Source organism: Grammomys surdaster, unplaced genomic scaffold (genome assembly GCF_004785775.1).
Source record: "Grammomys surdaster isolate TR1022 unplaced genomic scaffold, NIH_TR_1.0 188, whole genome shotgun sequence".
Classification (NCBI taxonomy): Eukaryota; Metazoa; Chordata; class Mammalia; order Rodentia; family Muridae; genus Grammomys; species Grammomys surdaster.
In genome coordinates, this window is record NW_021604633.1 from 1380502 (window position 1) to 1391129 (window position 10628).

Sequence of the window (10628 nt, forward strand, 5' to 3'; positions counted from 1 at the left end):
AGAGAAGGCATCTTATGATCAATCCCAACTATGTGAATTTTGAATTTGGATGTCTAATTATGGGGGGTCTTAGACAAGTTCACAACCCCAAAGCACTGATGTGAGACGAGTCACATCGATGGTCGAAGGTTTTAGGCTGTCGACGATGGGCAACGTCAAGGGACTCCGATGTGGGTGAAAGGGGGGTGAGAGCCCTGTCTTAGGCCATGTAGGCTGCACCCACTCCCAGCACCACGCACTCCTTTTCGGCTGCATTGGGTGGGCCCCTGGGAAGTGGACCTACAATAATCCCGTCATTGGGCTAACTCACAGCCATCCTAGTCCCTTGTAAATGTTCAAGTTACCAACCATTTGTCAGTTTGGGGTGTAATATTGTCATAAAGGAAGGCTCCCCAATGTTAGCAGCCATATCAAGGGCGGCCTTGGTTTAGGAAAAAGCCAATTTTTGTTATGGTGATCAAGAGGCCAAGCTCTCTAGCGAGAGAAGCGAGGGCAAAGCCAGGCATACCAGGAACCCTTCTGGAGAGCGTGGAAGTCTAGCGGTCGACCGTAGGGGGAGGCAGGGGAGCTGGCAGCTGTGTCAGTCTCCTGCGGAGTCACTTCTGGATCCTCTTCAATTTTTGGCTGATGGTAATGAACTTCAACCGTCTTCTTGATGGCAGCGTCAACCTGGTTCCGTGGATGACAGTTCGCCGGCGACGATCTCTGTCTCGCTCAATCTTGATGTCGTGCGCACATCCTCTCAATGAGGATCCGTCCAGAGGGGTCCGTGCCTCGAGCCCCATGTCTGGGTGCACTTGACCCGACCGGGAGGTCCTAGTTATTCGTGGGGGCGAGGAGGACTGCAACCTGCTATTCTTCAGAAGATATGGTACACTGCTTGAGTTATGGTCTCCCTGCTATTCTTCAGATGATATGGTACACTGCTTTGAGTCTATCTGCAGTTGCCAAGCAAGATCTTGCAGTTGCCAAGCTTCAGGGGACCTTGTGCAGGTGGGAAAAGGTAGGGGTTGAGGGTAAGGGCGAGGATCCTGGCTTCTGGCCCATCTGGATTAGAACTTCTAACAGCCGGCATCACGGGTGATTCGTATGTCTGTATCTTTGTCTGTGTCTGTGTGTGTATGGTTGTACTTGCCACGGCAAGTGTGTTGAGATAAGAGGTTAGCTTGTGAGAGGTGACTTTTTTCCCTCTCGCCATATGGGTTTCAGGGATTAAATTCAAGTCATCAAGCATCCATACGAACTACTTTAATTTACTAAGACTCACACCCATTTTTTTAGATAAATAATAGAACATGATACAAACTTAGTTTTCAAATTTTCATAGTGAAAAAAAAAATTGTTCCGAAGAAGAAATATTCATTTACTCACCATTTTTAATGGACACAAAGGTTTTTGTTGTGTTGACAGTAATGATGTTCTTTGTGGGGAGAGGGTACACTGGAGACTGAAATCAGAACTGTCCAATCCTAAGTGCAAGGTCCACCACTTAGACACAATGTTACCTTAATGTCTTAGCTACTTCTCTGTTGCTGAGATAAAATCCCCACAACTAGAAGCGAGTTATGGGAGGAAGAATTTATTTTGTCTTAAGTTTCTAGAGAGAAGAAGGTACTCAGAGAAGACATTTCATACTGACTGCTGGCTTCTACACATGCATGCACAGATGTGCATACCCACCCACCACCACTATGGAGAAGACATCTCACACTGACTCCTGGCTTCTACACATAACAGATGTGCGTATCCACCCACTACTATGATGGAGAACACATCTCACACTGAGTCCTGGCTTCTACACATACATGCATAGTTGTGCACACCCACCCACTAAATCCCTCTGAGAGAGAGAGAGAAAGAGAGAGAGAGACAGAGACAGAGACAGAGACAGAGACAGAGACAGAGACAGAGAGAAGTCACTGGGTATTTGTCTTTTTGTTTTCTTTGTATGAAGAGCTACATTTTGGAAATATAGCCATACAATCTTGGACTTGTAGAGCTGAATTTTCACTTTTTTTTTCCGGTAAGGTGTGTGACAAAAAGTATCTAGCTTAACATGCGATTTACTTATACCATGACAATGATAGGCTCCTACACAAGGAAATGCTCAAAACCTTTTGTACGACTCTCAGAAGAAAAGACACCATGACAATCATCTACTATCTGTGATCATAACACACCTCACCTCACTATGCTCTCAGCTTTAGTAGCTCTGAATTGGTCAAGGTTTGTCTCTGTTCCTTCATTTTCTACCCAAGCACCAATGCTATTCCTGTGCATCCTCCTCCTTCCCTTGCAAGTGAATTCCCCAAGGGCTGACACTCGCTTCCTGCCAGCACCTGCCTCAGCATGTGAGGGATGCTGTTTAAAACAGAAAATAAGTGTGTTGCTGGTCCAAGTCTAACCCACAGAATCCTAGATTCATATCAAACTAAGAAAGCGATAGACAAAGTAAGACTGAGATGATGAAGAATTAGTCTTGTTTAAGATTGTGAAGCTTCTCAAGTTCATCTGCTCTCATGGACAGGGGCTCCTCTATCTATGAAATTGTCCACATGAGAGGGTTTTAGGCTCCACAGACCACAGGAATCCTTAACCTTCAACCTTGTAGCCCTGAGAGGCCTCTTTTACTTCCTTGGATTAAAACAAACAAACAAATCCCTGGGGACAATAGTAATACCAAATTACCTACAACACCTGTGTTAAAAAAAAAAGAAAAAGAAGAAAAAGGAGGGAGAAAAAGATAAAGTTAGCAATGATTGGACAATGCTTGATTTTTTAAAATACTTTGTAAATTAACACAGTTGGCTTCGCCCAGCTCCCCTTCTAGTGGGATGGGTGAGTAGCTGGTTGTACTTACTCATTAAGGAAGCATCTCTCTGTCAAGGGCTTTGTCTCCTTTGCTCTTTCTCAAGTCCTGGGGCCTTATGAAGTCTGGCTGTAGTCATAGCAACAAGGGAACATCACACTCCCAGCTAATTATCAATCTTTCTGGGTAAGGAAAGAAAATTAATTTCCTCAGACACACAAAGTAAGCCTCCAAACCACAAATGTTTCTTATATTGTATTTCAAAAGACAAAAATGTGGCTGGACTTTGCTGGGTTCGATCAGTAATTAATTAGAAGCATGATTTGAATTCACATAATAATTGTGTTTAATTTCCAAGATAATATAATTTTCAGGGAAAACTAGTAGATCAGCAAGAGTAAGACACCCCACCCTGTTAGCAAAGGCCTTTATGTTTTATTTAAAGTTGTCACGTGGAGCCTACATTTTCTTTCAGATATCTCAAGCCGCATGGCAGTTCCCCAAATGGCTCATTCTAGAAACAGCTTCGGATCGTACATTTGTGTCTCATCTGTTGACAAGCATTTTAGTTTCTATGAGTTCCCTCTAGTACTCTACTTACCAAATACAACTGTTGGCTCAGGGTCTCCAAATGGTGGATTGATACAGTCCCACAAATCCTACACTTCCCAGTCGGATCAATCACTTTGCATTTGGCTTCAACTAGGCGAAAATGATTTCTAAAGGTGCTGACTCAGAAGTTGGTGGGATTTACTTAAATATATTTCATATTTTAAATAAAATATATAGATGTATCTCACTTCCTTGAGAGAAGGGATATGAAATCGCTCCATAGCTCGGATGTGTGCCTTTTTCTCTGGCATCCTTTTCTTTCTTCTTTCTCTAATCAGGAGGTTGAGGGGAGGGGGCTTCTGTATACAGTATGCTATTTGATTTACTTCTCTGGTGGGCTCTTGCATAGGCTGGAGAACAGCGATTAAAGGTGTATATATTTAGCATCAGAAAAGCAGAATGTATGTTTTCGGATCTCCCCTATACATTAATCAAGAGAGCTGGCTTCCAGGGAAGGATTGCTGCTCCTACCACTGGAAAAAAATAGCAGCCCCTTAATCAGTGCTTCACTGTTGTCAGCTGGGGAATCATGGAGAGTCAGGAGCTGCTGGGCACCTTCCCAAAGGGCTTTCATTTCCTGATAAAAACTAGTCCTTTTCCCTTCCCAACCCTGAAGTCTCAGATCACTAGCATTGACATTGCATGTCATATTCCAGGATGTCTTATTCTTGTTCCCTTAACTGACTGGTTCTATCTAGAAGGAGACTGATTTTTTTTTGGTCCCCCTTTTAATGGAACTGTAGCTTTAAACACAGATTCTAAATCTCAATCGTGACAATAACAAACAAATAAACACCTGTTGGGCTGATTCCTAGACTCATAGCCTGAGCATTGTCTGTGTCCTCTCTGATGAAATCGCAGGGACTGCACCTGGGTTACTATGACATTACAATACACTGTGAGTGAGATCAGTCACCAGGGCCAGTTTCTATAGCTTCGTAGAATTTAATAATGAAACTAGTTAAACAATCCTTCATTACTGATCTTTAGTTCCCCCAAATTATGGACGGGAAAACTGCAGCCCAGGAAGTGAAGACAGTGGGTACAGTCTACCCACAGGAACAAAGCAAACCCGTCATCAAACATCCCCTGGAATTGAGTTAGTAGTGAAAACTGTCCAACTGCTTCTTTCAATGTCTTGTGGAGTTGTTTTTTTTTAAAGCCCTGTAAACATAAAATCTGACTTGAATTCAAGTGGACAACCCTGATTTGTGACTTTTTATAGAGGTAGGTTTTTTTTTTCTTTGTGTGTTTTGTTTAAAAGAAATCAAGAGAGATGACTGTTTTATCTTTCTCAGTGAGGACAGAGAGGCTATTTGTGTGTCCTACTGGTTCCTATGGATCAGGTTGCTTACTCTAAGCTGACAGATTTACCATGGTAGGAGTCATTCCTTCAATCCAGTGAACGTCAGCAACTGGAGCTGCCAACAGAAATGGTCCCTTTACCTTCTGGAAAGAATCTCCCTGGAGACCTGGAGACTAAATTCAAAGATCCTTGTCTATTTGACTGCTGTTTTCTGGTTTGCAGAATGGATTTAGTGAGCATTCCTCTCGTGCCCCTGTTGATAAAGATGGCAGCAAGTGCACTGGGTATCATTGTCTCTGTAGATATGATCACTTAGCAGTATAATGCTGATTCTCACTTTATGATGGGGATGGCACCAAATTCCTTGACTTTTGTACTACACCAAGTGAAAGCTTCACATGTATAAAACCAGCAGGACCATCTTCACACGTTCTCAAGGGGTAACCCTCTGGGCATGGTCTGATAGAAACTTCAGCACTTTCCATCTTCCACCAGTCTCCTCTGTAGACATTTGAATCTCTGTGATGTCCAGTCAATGAGAACATGGTGAGCAAGGCCGGTGGACTTATTTCTCCACCACAAGATCTTGATAGAGTGACAGTTTCTGACCATGTGTCTTTCTCTTGTTTTGTCAAGGCAAATATGTCTAGCCCCTACTTGTGTGTTTGAAAGGTAGAACAGTATAGTGATAAGTTCTTAGGGTTTTTGTCCCATCTGTGTGGCTTTGGGTGATTTATACAATCTCTCATTGATACAATATGTCTAGACATAGATCCACATAACAATATCAACAACCCCAGGGGACTGTTTTCGGGAGACAGTCCTTTGAAATGCTTAGGATACATGAATGGATCCCTGAAATATTATTAGCCATCTATATTATATTTTTATCATTTATAGCATATATGTGCTGCACTAGGTCCCCAGAGTCTATAAACCTTCAATTCATTGCTTCTTTTCTAGAATAGATGAGAACCAGGGAGCTACACCAGGCTCCACAGACTCAGTTATCTTGGCAGGAAACTCTTCCAAATCAGTCACAACATATAATGATCATGACTTTGAAAATCTACTCATCACCTGAGCATCATCAAATGTTCTGTCCCTTCAGCAAGATCATACAGAAATGTGTTGTCATGCAAGCCACTTTCTGCTTCGCATAAAATATGCTTTTATCTCCTGACTCTCATACAGTCATCATGATTTCCAGTCAATCAAATCTCAGTGCTAGTAAGAATTTCATCTTATAACTGATGGAAGAAAATCAGGCTAGCACATGGCTCCACAAACATTTAGGAAGAGAACAAAAATAGGTGCCTATGTTGATGGGTTTCTGGTTTAATTCATGGGCATTCCACTGCAAACTGTAACTTTTAAGTTCAGTTAACCTTCATCTTCCATGAAGTAGTATTAACTTCCCTACTCTCTAAAATATGTTTCTGATACCCCAAGCACAACCTGCTATGTCCCCTGATCTTCACTGGAACATGCAGAACATGAAAGAACCGAGATGCTGAGACCCAGGTTCCCGGCTCAGGTTAAACAGAGCCATATTCTGCCCTCAAGGTCCAGCTCTCATGCCTTAAATATGTCTGTGTGATATCACTGTTTAAATTGGACTTTAGTGTAATAGTGAAGGTGTTCTAGTTTTCTTATCTGACTCTGACAAGCACAGTGAACAAAAGCAACTTAGGTAGAGAAGGGTTTACTTGGTTTATATTTCCCATGATTCGTCATTGAGGGAAGCCAGAGAAGGAACTAAAATAGGAGCTTGAAGCTGGCTCATTCACGGGATTATGTTCAGTTGGCTTTCTTATACAGCCCAGAGAATAATGATGCCCATAGTGGGCTGGGTCATCCTATGTCATCTTGATTAATAATCAAAACAATGCCACAAAGACATCCCCAAAGTTCAATCTGATCTGGACAAATCTTCACTTGAGATTGGCTCAATTGGCTCTGGGATGTTTCAATTTGACCACTAAAGCTGACCAGTACAAAAGGAATTCTACCATTTCCAAATGCAAAAAGATTGACATACTCAAAGATGAAAATTCATGCGCTATTTACAGAGCTGACAACTGTGAGCCAGGGTCAACTAACAATACATATAATACTACCAAAGATGTAAATTAACAGAACCACACATATGGGAAGAACCACATATGGGAAGATGGGTTGAATAATTGACCCCAGTTGCTTTCAAAGGGACAGTGAATAAAGTGGCCTGAAGTAAATGTGCTGTCTTAGGAGTAACTCCTTGACAAGATGACAGAGTCATCAAAAGGATGCTGTGATATCAAGTTGTTCACATCCTCTGAACCATAACAAAATGTCATAGCAAGAACTGTCTTATGCTACAAAAAACAACTATATATTATGCAGTGAATGTTACGTATTGAAACTTATTCTATAGTGGGTAGGCTATTCCGGGGTTTTCTGAGAACTTGATGAAGTGGAGTCTAATATAGGGGGATCAGCATCCTGGGAACTTGGAGCCATATCATCCGTCTTCTTCTGCTTCCTAGCTACCATGAGCCCTGTCCATTTACTCCCTTCTTCCATCCACAATGGGACATTGAAGCATTGCCCCTGGGCTTCATGGACCCACCAAAGACTAGATGATAAGGTACCATTACACTTTTAAGTATGGTGTTGAGTTGATTCAACAAGGAATAACAGTGAAATACTGGCTGCTGAGAGCCACTCAGAGCAACATCTCTTGGGCAGCAGGTGTGAGCATCAGCCTTCGAAGAGGCAGTTTCAGAGAAGGAAATGAGTAGCTTGTTTCAGGCAGGCACCTGTGAACATAACTGGACAATCAATATGGGGATATGAGGGATGGCATGCAAACATTGTAGTGTAAGTTTGGGGCAGAAAGAACATTGCCTAGCAACTAGCCAGGTAGATGGAGCAGGTCTCAACAACCTTTCCTACCAGACATGCTCACTCCCCTTGCTCTCACACCACAGGTTGCTGCAATGAGCATAGTAGGAAAAAAAATGATACAAGTAATTGAGTCATTTTCATGTCTAAGACCCTGCCAAAGTTCAATGGAGTTTCCATAATAAAGTCTGAACTTTGAGGTAGCGAGAGGACTCACAGGACACTGTTTATCTGATGTAGTGCCTAGATTAACACTGGGTCCGCACTTTTCCTTCTCCCTTATCTTCACCTATCACACACACACACACACACACACACACACACACACACACACACACACATGCATATATATGCATATATATATATATGTATATATACATATATATATATATATACATACAAAGGCACACATACATATATACATATTCACACACAGAGGCACACATACATATATACATACACAGAGACACACATACACATATACATACATAGACACGTGTATACATACAATAGGCACACATATACACATACATATATACACATAGACACACACACATATATACATACATACATGCATAGATACAGACACACAGACACACATACATACAATACACAGACACATACATACATGCGCACACACAGACACATACATACAGACATACACAGAGACACACAGACATACAATACACAGACACACACACACACTGGTCTACATAGGTCTTTCTCTAATCTCAACTTTCTTTTTTCTTCTTTGCTTTATTCTATCTCACACACACACACACACACACACATATATAGACATATACATATGTGTATATATATATGTGTATATATATATACATATATATATATGTATATATATATAGAGAGAGAGACATACATATGTACACATACATACATATATACACACAGACACACACACATATATATACACATGTGTATATGTGTGTGTATATATATATATATACACAGAGAGAGAGAGAGAGACATATGTACACATACATACATATATACACACAGACACACAAACATGCATACATATACACACAAACACAGGCACACACATACATATATACATACAGACATACACATACAAACAACACACACATATATACAATTTACACACAAACACACACAGCATTCTCTTCTCTCTCTACAATAGCCCTAACATCAAGTTCTTCACATTGTCAGATCCTCTCTTTAGAAGCATTTCTGTCCTTCCATCACCAAGCTAGATTTCTCTGTCCCCCGGGCCTCCATTCATTGTCCATTCATTGTCACTGAGTCTACCTCTCAATGTCAGATCTCAGTAGACCCTTCTTGATGTTTTCATGAATTTATCAGTGCAAATGCCATTTTCCTGGGTAGATCAAAATGATGCAGGTAAAAGGTTCACCTGTTTTGCACATAAGCAGCAGCTTACATATCTCAGGAAGAGAGGGAGAGAGAAGACAATGCAGAGTGGGAAAGGAAAGCAAGACTTCAAACAGATGACTCTCCTGAGATGTTGCAAACTACTAAGAAAGGCCAGGAGATATTCTATTTAATTTTATTTAACAAACAGATATTATATAGGCATGGTGGCACACATCCTTAATCCAGCACTAAGAGGGCAGAGATAGATTTCTGTGAGTTCAAAGGCAGCCTGGTCTTCAAAGGTGAGTTTAGGGCTATGCAGTGAGACCCTTGTGGGAGGGAGAGAAAGAAAAAGAGGAAGAAGAGGAGATCAGGGACAGACATATTTCTGATCTTGGTAAAGTAAACATAACTTTAAAATGCTAGCAATGCCCCAGCTAAGATGTGGCTTGAGCCACTTTTCCCACGAAAAAAAGAAGAGTGCAGAGGCTACATGAGTCCTAGGCATCTCAGGACTAGGTGTCCCCAGACCACGGCTCTGCCGTACCTTGGGTACCATCTTCATCATCATGGCCCATCACCATGTGGGGATAGGTTGGAGGTCAGAGAATAGAGATAAAGATTTACCTCTTCCACTGAAACTGTAACCCTAAAAGTCACAGTCCATACTCCTTTGCACTTCATCCTCCAGACCTCAGGAATTTGCCTCTCCGAGGTGGAAAGACTTGGAAATGAAGTAGTCTAGCAACTATGTAGCACTATCATTTCTGTAGCCAAGGACTCAGAAACAGTAGACATGAGCAGAGTCTCCCATCAACAACTCCATGACTCTTTCCTGAAAGTTTATGCTATAAACAGAATTCTACAGTCTTCAAGTTGACACAAGCCTCCATTGTAAAGCTACAAGGAGCAAATCAAAGCAAATAAATAAATAAATAAATAAATAAATAAATAAATAAAAATGAAAAGATCCCAATACAAAACAGAATGGGGAATAACAAACCTGATATACAAAATTATACAAAAATAGGACATGCTTTCCTGCGGAGACTCCAGTCACCCACAGACACACCTCCTTTGAATTTAGTAGCATGAAACCAAAACAAAGTCGTGCTTTGCTGACACTTTAAAGTCAACACATAGGGTGCCTTCCAGGATTCCAAAAGGAACAGTGATTTGATAAATGGCATCTCAGGGTCTAATCAAACATCATTGGTAACTATGGATGCAGAAAATTGTTATGCTGGGGAGAGACACTTGCTGAAATATTGCCTGCGAAGAGAGAAAAGCAGGTCACTGAGGTGACCAAGTGTTCTCTTTGCTCTCTGTGGCTGCCCCAACACAGCGGGCAGCTGGACTGATTGAGTTCTGTCATACAGTAATGGGAATGGATGACAGAGTCAGAAATCTTGATGTCACATGTGGTGTGCTGCTGAAACCAGAGGTCTGAGGGATGGAGTATTACGAAGCCCATCTGTCACCAGAGGCAAAGGTGTTCTCCAACCTGAGGCTGTGCAAGGCACCTAGGTCTCCACCTGATGTCAGACAGCCTGTTTCTTTATTTCAAAGAAAAATAACCAGGGCTGGGTGCCAGAAAGGAGGCCTGGGCCTCCCACTACCAGCAGCAGGAGAGATCATTAGCTTAATCTTCCAGCACTT

At 41.7% G+C, this 10628-nt stretch overlaps 1 pseudogene; it reads right to left on the bottom strand.

Moving 5' to 3' along the window:
• LOC114622362 overlaps positions 1-9553 on the bottom strand; it is a 25768-nt pseudogene extending 16215 nt beyond the window's left edge.
• Between the last annotated feature and the right edge of the window lie 1075 nt (positions 9554-10628).